The sequence below is a fragment of the Sinocyclocheilus rhinocerous genome, unplaced genomic scaffold (genome assembly GCF_001515625.1).
Source record: "Sinocyclocheilus rhinocerous isolate Xijiao unplaced genomic scaffold, SAMN03320098_v1.1 scaffold258, whole genome shotgun sequence".
Classification (NCBI taxonomy): Eukaryota; Metazoa; Chordata; class Actinopteri; order Cypriniformes; family Cyprinidae; genus Sinocyclocheilus; species Sinocyclocheilus rhinocerous.
In genome coordinates, this window is record NW_015634010.1 from 1269687 (window position 1) to 1279737 (window position 10051).

At 35.1% G+C, this 10051-nt stretch overlaps 1 pseudogene; it reads right to left on the reverse strand.

The window, feature by feature from the left end:
• LOC107744941 (myosin-binding protein C, slow-type-like) overlaps nucleotides 1-10051 on the reverse strand; it is a 30414-nt pseudogene that overhangs the window by 13110 nt on the left and 7253 nt on the right.

Sequence of the window (10051 nt, forward strand, 5' to 3'; positions counted from 1 at the left end):
GGATTGTTGCTGTACCTATGATGTGCACTTTGGCAGACAGCGTCTGCGTGTATCCCTCAGGAACAAAGGTATAATCACCGGCATCATGAATAGTGGAGCTCTCAATGTCAAGGTTGTGATTCCTGTAAGTTGAAAAGAAAGTACAAATAAAAAAAAAGAGAAATCTATGGAAGTCTGTTTCCACCACAGAATTAAAAAAAAACAATAACAATAAAAGGTAATTGCGTCTTTTTATCTCGCTATTTTTCTTGTGATTCTGAGTTTATATATTAAAATTCTGACTTATTTCTCACAATTCGGAATTGCGAGATATAAACATGCAATTCTGAGAAGAAAAGTCTGCATTGTGAGATATAAACTCACAATTGCGAGGAAAAAAATCTGAATTGTGAGAGAAAAAGTTGCAATGAACTTTTTTATTTTAATTCCATGGGGAGAAAAAATTTGCGAGACAAACTCAGAAATTCAGAGAAAAAAAGTCAGGATTGTGAGATGTAAGATCAGAATTTAGAGAAAAAGGCAGCATTGAGATATAAACTCAGAATTGTTATTATATTATATTGTATTATATTATATTATATTATATTATATTTTTATTAAATGAAATTAAATGAAAATGGTGGCTGGTTGTCCAGCCAGTGACCAGTTAGAAACCAGTTACCATGTTCCACAGCTACTAGCTTAAGCTGGATTTCACAATGAAGTCCAGTTGATACAGTTATAGTTTATAGTTTTAGTTATTTTATATATGTATAATTATGTGCAGTATACTGTATGAGTCAATGAGCAGATGTGATTGGGATTGGTTTAATACTGAATGAGTAAGTTGGCATACTTGGCTCTGTGCATAATGCTGATGCGTTCGCTAGACTGGACCAGCTGGCCGTTCTTGTACCAGCGGCCCGGGACGTTTCCAGGGTAAATCTCACAGTTCAATTTAAGAGGTTGACCCAACAACACTGTCACACTCTGTAGATCCATTAAAATCTTCAAAGGCTTCACTGGATAATCAAGCAAGGTAACAAGAAACAAAAAGACAAAAATGAATGAATAGCAGAGAAAGGAGGGAAATGAAGATGTTTTTGATTCAAATATCTTTAGAAAGTTCCTAAAGGCAATTATAACTCTCTAAAAGCAATATTATCTTACAATCAATTTGAACGTGAGCTTCAGTGGTGCCCCCGGTGGCCATCAGGGAGTAGGTGCCAGTGTCATCCTTTGTGGCATCGTCAATGATCAGCCAGTGTTTGGTCCCCTCGGACTTCACGCGGTACCGTGAACGCACCCCTGTGGGGACCTCCACCCCATTCTTCATCCTGTACCAGACAGTCAGCAAAGAGGTGAAGCTTTTTTGTCATTTTGCTTTGCGTGTCAAACACAAAATTGGGTATTAAACACCTACAATTTCCATCGCACATACCATCTAACTTTGGCTCCTTCCTCTGACACCTCACACTCCAGTTCAATTCTCTCGTTCACTGTGGTTTTTACAGGCTCCAGCATTTTCACTATGTTCACAGGCAGTTCTATATAAGAGGACCAAAGGAGACCGAGAGTACATGATCAAATCATTGGCAGGCAGTGTTTGGGAAAGTTGTTATAAAACGATCAGTATTTATCAGTTCTGTCGCTTTTTGAGGATGAAATCATAGGCTGGTAAGACTCACCTTTCACAAAGAGTTCAGTGGTGCACTTCTCTTCTCCTGCAGTGACTGAGTAGGCAGCATCATCGTTTATCTGACAGTTGTTAATGACCATTATCCGTTGAGTGCCTTTGTGCTCAAAGATATACCTGCAGAGTCAATTTAATAGTTACTGAAAGTTAAGGCTATTTTTACGTCACATCCTTAATTTAACATTAGTTGGATTCATTCATTCAGTCAGTCTTATTTGATTGTCATTTATTCATTCATTAATTGGTTTATTGGTCTTTATTTATAGATTGTTTCATTTATTCATTCCTGTTTTTATTCAGTCAGTCAGTCAATCAGTCTTTCGTTTATTGATTTCTTTATTAATTTATTCTTAAAAAAAAGTATTTTATTTATTAATTGCTTTAATTCATTCCTTTAGTCTTTCTTTCTTTTTTCTTTCTTTCTTCATTAATTCAGTCAGTCATTCTTTTGTTTATTGATTTATTAATTCATTCATTTATTCTGTCTTTTACTTATTCTTTCATTCAATCTTATTTATTGATTGCTTTATGTAATTCATTTCTTCATTCATTCATTCTTTCTTTCTTTTTAATGAAAATTAGGAAAAAGAAAACAGAAATAATTAATATTGTACAGAAGTTAATTCTGTTCCTTTAATTTGATTGATCTGATTGTAATTTGCTCATACTGTAAATACACAAAAGTTGACCCTGCTTTGGCTTGTTTTGGAACTGTTTTCATTGGCAGAGAAAATATAGACAAAATAACTAGCCATATTGTGTCTAAGTTGTGTGTGTGTGCTGATATTCAGTACAATAACATTCTTGCTTGTGTGATTGCTGAATTACTTATAGTTTTGTTATTGTCATTCCATTCAACATATGCAATATATTATACATACAACATGGCACTGAAAGCATCAGAACAGTTGTATACAGCAGAAATGAGGTCACTCCCTTGGTTCAGATATACAAGACAGTCCTGAGGACTGGCTGACTTACTTCCTATTACTTTATGGTGAACAGAGGAGCCAGAACAGCCGGAGCAGAGGATGGAGAAGGTGGAAGTGGAGGGAATGGCAGACAGGTGGGATCACCATTGCATAACAGACAGAAAGGATAGATAGACATCATGCCTAGATCAAACAGTGCTGGAAGAGCTATTAGTGTTACAGTTACTGTTTATAGAGAGAGGGGGAGAGAGAAAGAGAAAAGTTGAAAGAAGAGAAAGAGAGAGTCCTCCAAAAAGCAGGGAATACTGGGATAGACATCATTGAAGATAAGCAACCAGAAAGCTGCACCGACCACCCAAATGGCTTTAATTGAGTTGCTCTGAACAACCATAAGAAGTGGGTTGAAACGTGTTGCCTTAATTTTCAAAAAAATTGAGCATTATTATATAAACTACACACTCCTTGCAGCATTTGTAAAATGTTTAGCATAAAAAAAAAATAGAGATAAAATCTTACAAATAAGATAATAGAAATTGGATTTTTGAATTTTTGTGTAGCACTTTACACATTATTACAAAACATTATTTTGTGTAAATTATTTTATCTTTAAAAATATGAAAAAAATGAGACTATTTATAATAAGAAAAAATAATATTACATATGATAAAAAAAATATTTGTGCAACATTACCATAACATATTTCTTCATATCATTAGAGATAAATATATGCATTTAATGTACAAATATCAGGCAGCTTTTGCAACTCTATTAAAGTCCTGTGATGGTGGAGGTGCCTTTTTCCTGTACAGTTTGCTGTTGTTAATTACTCATTGTACACTACATTTAAAACTTCAAATGTAGCTCAAGAGCTTCACATTGGCCTTCAATAACATATGTCCTTTAAACATTTCTGGAAGTTATCATAGGGCACAGAGTAATGTTTAAAGAACGTTGCATGTTTGCAGGGTATGAAATGCTGATGGTTCACTTGTGTGTGTATCATGTTTGTTTGCTGCAAACAGAGTCATTTCTGAGTCCCCTGTGACCAGCAAGCCAAAGAACACAATAAATGAAGGGTTTAAGCAGGTTGGTGTTTCACATGAGCGTGTTTCTGAATGTATAAAAGAGCATGTAAGAATAGGAGGTGACATACTTTGGAGTAGGGCGGATCTCTTGTCCATTCTTGTACCATTTTAACTCCACAGTCGGGTCAGCAAGGTCCACGACTAATCGGATCTTTCCACCTTTGTCCGCCTGATATGCAGGTTCCAGTCTCTTGGAAAATGCTACAGTGGAAATTTAAAGTAATAGTTCACCCAAAAAAAAAAAAAAAAAATTTCAAATAAAAAATTACTGATAATGTACTCACCCTCAGGCCATCAGAGATGTAGAAAAGTGTTTTCTTCATTAGGATAGATTTGGAGAAATTTAGCATTACATCACTTGCTCACAAATGGATCCTTTGCAGTGAATGGGTGCCGTCAGAATGAGAGTCCAAACAGCTGATAAAAACATCACAATAATCCACAAGTAATCCACATGACTTCAGTCCATCAATTAACATCTTGTGAAGTGAAAAGCTGTGTGTTTATAATAAATAAATTATTAGGGCATTTTTAACTCTCTATCCATAATATTGCTCCAGTGAAAAAGTCATCTTAATCAGGAGAAAAATATGCAGAGATCAAGCAACGTTTACAATTGAAAACAGTCCGAAACAGCTCATAACAAATATGTTGGTAGTTTTGATGTGAGAGGTGTTATTATGAATTATGGATTCATATTTTTGTAAACGGTGCTTGATCTGTGCACATTTTTCTCCTGATTCAGAATGATTTAAGGTTAAAATGCCATGATGTTTCGTATAAGTGCACAGCTTTTCACTTGTTATTTAATGTGCACAAGATGTTAATTGATAGGCTGTCGTCATGTAGGTTATTTTGATGTTTCTATCAGGTGTTTGGGCTCTCATTCTGACGGCACCCATTCACTGCAGAAGATCCACTGGTGAGCATGTGACATAATGCTAAATTTCTCCAAATCTGTTCTTATAAAGAAAAAAACTCATCTACAGCTTGGATAGCCCGAGAGTGATTTTCAGCAAATTTGCAGATGAATAACAGTGTTTCAACTGAAGAATTTTACATTACATGTGAACTGAATACTGCACATTTATCAAGCAAAGTAAACATCCAATAGAGTTTAAATCAGCACCTTCACTCTTTTTCTCTTCCTTTTTGGTTTTCTTCAGTCTTTTCAGCAGGCCTCTGAGATCGGTGATGCCATACGTAAAAGCAATCTTCTCATATTCATCAGGTCGGGCATTTTTCAAAATCTCCCACACATCCACCTCTGGAGCTTCCTCTTGCTTGTGCTCCCTGACATCACAGAGCAGTAAGACAGTAAGAGGTCAGAGGTCATGGCTAGGGCTCTTCAACATGTGTTGAGGAACCAGATCGCTATGTAGGGATGTTCAACTTATTTCTAGTTCCTCAAGACATGTCACTCAAAGAGATGGGCTGGATAACCTGCATATGTCATTGGTAACCTGTTACAGGGAGAGATGCCTCACTGGTTTTTAGCTACACAGTGGTTCACATGATCAAGGAAGGGATGGTACTGTGTTTATGACTGGAGACAATAATTTAGTGAGGAGCTACAGCGCTACTTTTAAATTTCACTATGATTGGAAAGGATAAGTCAGTAAAAGGGGGAGAACATTGTGTTATCATGTGGTTAACACATGATCGTGCTCATGATGGATCTACAGACTAAAATCATTTACTAAAAGAGAAGTGTGAAATCTGTTTCAGTGTATTATAATGTCATTTATATTAGGACGATTTATAATTTGGGCTGTCAATGTAAAATGTATTTAGTACAGGTCTCAACATGTGTTTTTAAAGGTTTTAACTGTTTAAATAACTTGATGTGACATAAACATCAGCAAAGTACATCTTTTTAAAAAATATGCGGAGAAAACATAATTATATAAGTATTACGTAAGTAAGTATTTAGTTTTATTGTTGGTGTGTTTAATTTAATTATATGTATAAACCAACAATAAAAACAATGAGCAGAAAGAAAATAATGATAGATAGATAGATAGATAGATAGATAGTAATTCATTTTAATACATTTTAGTTTATTATTGTCATATTTATCATTTAATTTTTCATTGATCAACAGCCTTAATTATAATTCTTAATTCATTAATAGTAATCTATTGACTCTGTCCTGTAGCTTAAACTGTACCCATCTCTTTGCAGGAGTCCTATCTAAACACATCCACCAATGTAGTTGTTTTCTTTTATATTAGGGTTAGAAGTCAGGGTTTATTATTAGGAGTGAATATTGTTGTTATACATGATCACAGTCGTTAAACATGATCAGGGTGTGAGACAGTTAAATTAGTCATCATCAGTTTTTGTCATTCAGCCCTCTTCTTACCCAGACATTTCCCTGAATGTCCGGAGGTAACATTATTATTTTCATGTTTTAATGTGTGTTTCAAATCTGTAGTTGTTCAGGCAAGTATTAAGAACACTGAAAGTTTGCAGTTGCAGTTGTGCGTCTTGTTTCTCGAGTATAAATCAAGATTACATTAACAAAAGTAGCGATAACACTATTTCACAGCTTCATGTAGAAGTGTTCCATCAACAACTCATAAATGTGGAAAATGTTCCCCTTTTCATCAGGTTCTGAATTTGAAAGGGTTGTTTCCATCATTTCTGAGCATTGCTGAATCTTTTATGAATGCTGTCTTTAAATAAAGTGTTACCGGACTACAGTAGGCCAACACTCTTGCTTATACAGTTCCTGTTCAGGTCATGCTTGGGAAGCTAAAGGATTATAATACTTACCAGTGATAACGTCTAATCGTTTAATTACCTACGATACTAACCTGCCTTGTCTGAAATCGTAGGGAAGAAAAAAAGAGACAAGCCAGGATAACTTTTTTCTCAGTTATGCAGGAGTTTAGCTTCTGCTAGTTAGCTAACAACAGAACACTAAAGCAAAACCTCATGAAAAAAAGATGCTTCTAGAAGCAAAACTCAAAAATTAAGGTTGTTTACTGTGTGTGAATCCATTATTTCCTTTATGTTGGCAACAAAATACACTTGTTGATACAGTCTTATTTATATGCCAAAATGTGTATTAATAATAATAATAATAATAATGGCACATAAATAGTGTTTTGTTTGGGTTAAATATTTTAAGGGGAGTAGTTGCCTTGTTGCAATAAATAACATGAAGAAATTTATTTTAAGAGTGAAAAAGATACTGTTGATACTGTTTTAACAACAGTGTAAAATAAAATATGAAGAAAAAGACACCCCTGTCAGGGCTTAAGAAAAAAAAAGCACAAAAATAAGAAAGAATTGGTCCCGTTGGGGGAACAGACTGGAGTTCTCACCTATGTTTGAGAAGCCCACTAAAGTCAAGCTCGCCTGCATCGTCTTGGCCATCAGTGCTGTTGTTCACAAGAGATTAATGGAAACTGAATCAGAAAAGTCACAAACATCAGATTCAAACAATGCTAAAAGAACAACGCAAGTGCCTGCAATCTCTGCATCCAAATGAATGTAGAATTGAGGTGTACACAAGAACCTTTTCGCGTGGCAGCCGAGTGCAAAAGCACTGGTGTTGGGCGAACTGATTTGTGCACAAGCTACCAAGGGTGATCCCAGTGGACTCATGACTGATTCTCTCAGAGGTACTTTGGGAGAACAGTATGAGCTTGGATAGTTTGCGTTGCTTTCTGACACATTGTTGGGGTGGAAGCTCCCAATGCAAGCATTGGCCTTTGAACAGTTCAACACATTGGTTTGGTCGACGGGTTGATTTGATGGTAAATATTTTTGACAAAATGGTTAACTGAGAACTTTCTGGTAATCCAGTCCTTCAACAAACCATGTTTTTATGTACATCGGTTTGTTGAGGATTACTGGAACAGAAGTCCTGTTTTAATTCATTAAACATTCACAGAGAAGATTTTAATGCAACATTTATGCTGGAAATTAATATTTGAAGATTTTCAAAGTCAAGTATGATTTACTTTTAATTGTGAATGATATAGTAACATCTAATTTATATATTTCTAATATAAATAAATTATATATCATTATACATGATATCCCTGATCAATTTCACCTGTATGTGCTGTGAAAAAAAACTGCTTAATAATATCCAGAGTTTAGAAATGATCTAATATCATACTGTAACATTATAATTTTTTATTATTATTATTATTTTATTATTGATTTTAATACTAAAAACATGATTTTATTTTTCTCTGCCATTTTCTTCTGAACATTGCTATGCATTTCTCTTAATAAAAATAATTTTCAGGGAGGATGTTCCCCCTTTACCTTCTTTTGAAAGCTGAGCGGATATCGATGTTTTGAGAACCCTCTGGGATTTCTGGAGGGAAAAAACAGCAGAAATAGAAATAGAAAAAAAATGAAATACAGTAAATGGATCAAATGTACACTACCATTCAAAAGTTTGGGTTCATTAAGATTTTTTTTATGTTTTTTGTCTCTTATGCTCACCAAGACTGCATGTATTTGATTCAAAATAGAGTAAAAACAGTAATGTTGTGAAATACTATTTGAATATATTTTTTAAAATGTAATTTATTCCTGTGATGCAAAGCTGTCTTTTCAGCGGTCATTACTTCAGTCTTCAATGTCACATGATCTTTCAGAAATCATTCTAATATGCTGATTTGCTGCTCAAGAAACATCTCTTATTATATTCAAAAGTTTGGGTTCATTAAGATTTTTTTAATGTTTTTTGTCTCTTATGCTCACCAAGACTGCATGTATTTGATTCAAAATAGAGTAAAAACAGTAATGTTGTGAAATATTATTACAAATAACTGTTTTCTATTTGAATATATTTTTTAAAATGTAATTTATTCCTGTGATGCAAAGCTGTCTTTTCAGCGGTCATTACTTCAATGTCACATGATCTTTCAGAAATCATTCTAATATGCTGATTTGCTGCTCAAGAAACATCTTCTGAAATTTTTTGTAACATTATAATATGAAGTCTTTACTGTCACGTTTGATCAATGTAATTTAAAATCCTACTGACCCCAGACTTTTGATTGGTAGTATTGGTGTCTGTGTTTGTCGTGTTGAATCAGAAAACAAACCTTTGACCTCCAGGTCAAAAGAGCAGCTATCAAATTTGTCTTTGTAGGAGACCTCACATCTGTAATTCCCTGCATAGTTCTCCTTCGCCTTAATAATGTGCATCTCAAAGGTGTGAATCTACAGCAAAGGGAAAGTCAATGCCTAAAATTGCTAGAAGAATGGGAAAGTTATGAAAATGCTTCTTTACAATACATTGTTTGAGTGGGATCACCTTGGTAAAGCGATCGAAAGATTCTTTAAGCTGCAGATGCTTCCCCGTCTTACTAGCCAGATCCATCCACTTTCCTTTGAACCACTTAATGGTTGGTTTACGAAGCAAGTCTTTGGCCTCCACCTTAGCAATGAAGGTGATGTCGCCACCTTTCAAACAACAATATAATAAATGTTTGATGTTTTGAAATGTTGTGAGATCTTAAAGATGTGAATAAGAGCTTGAAAATGAACAAAACCCATTATAAAGCTGCAATTACTGACCTACATTGATGGAACCACTCTGCGGCATTTCAATCAACAGAGTCGAGAGTGGCGGAGTCTCAGTTTGTTTTTCGATCTCCTCGGCAGGCTGTCCGTCCCCCAGAGACCACACTGACCAATTAGGAGAAAGAACACACTTACCGCACTCGTACATTTTTGGTAACTTTATAATAACTTTCATTTTTATTAGCATATTATATAATACTTAATAGATACAGTGGGTATAGAAAAGAATCACCCCTTTAAAATAATCACATTTTGTTGCTTTGCAGGCTGAAATGAAGACGGACACAGTTTTTATTTTATCCAACTGTATTTGCTCAGTGCAACTTATAACATCCAAGTGAATGTTTATAACTTATAACATCCACAGACTTTCAACTGTGATCAGCTGTGGTCATTTTGATTAGCTCAGCATGAAAAGAGATTTCCTGGAGCATTTCAGTCCGTGGTAGTGTAACTGAAGCAAACACTTAACTATGTGTGGCAAGGCACAGTTAAAAGATAAAGTTGTGGACAGGCACAAAAAATTCTAAGGTTTTATCAATGCCTAGAGGCACAGTGAAGTCTATTATTAAGAAGTGGAAGGTATTTGGTACAACACAGACCCTCCCTGGATCAGGACGTCACTCCAGACTGGATGAAAGAGCCAGGAGGAAACTGATCAGAGAGGCTACCAAGAGGCCTACAGCAGCTCTGAAGCAGTTGCAGGAATTTATGACAAAGAGTGGTCATTGTGTGCATGTGACAACAATATCACAAATTCTCCACAAATGTGGATTGTATGGGAGGGTTGCAAGAAAAAA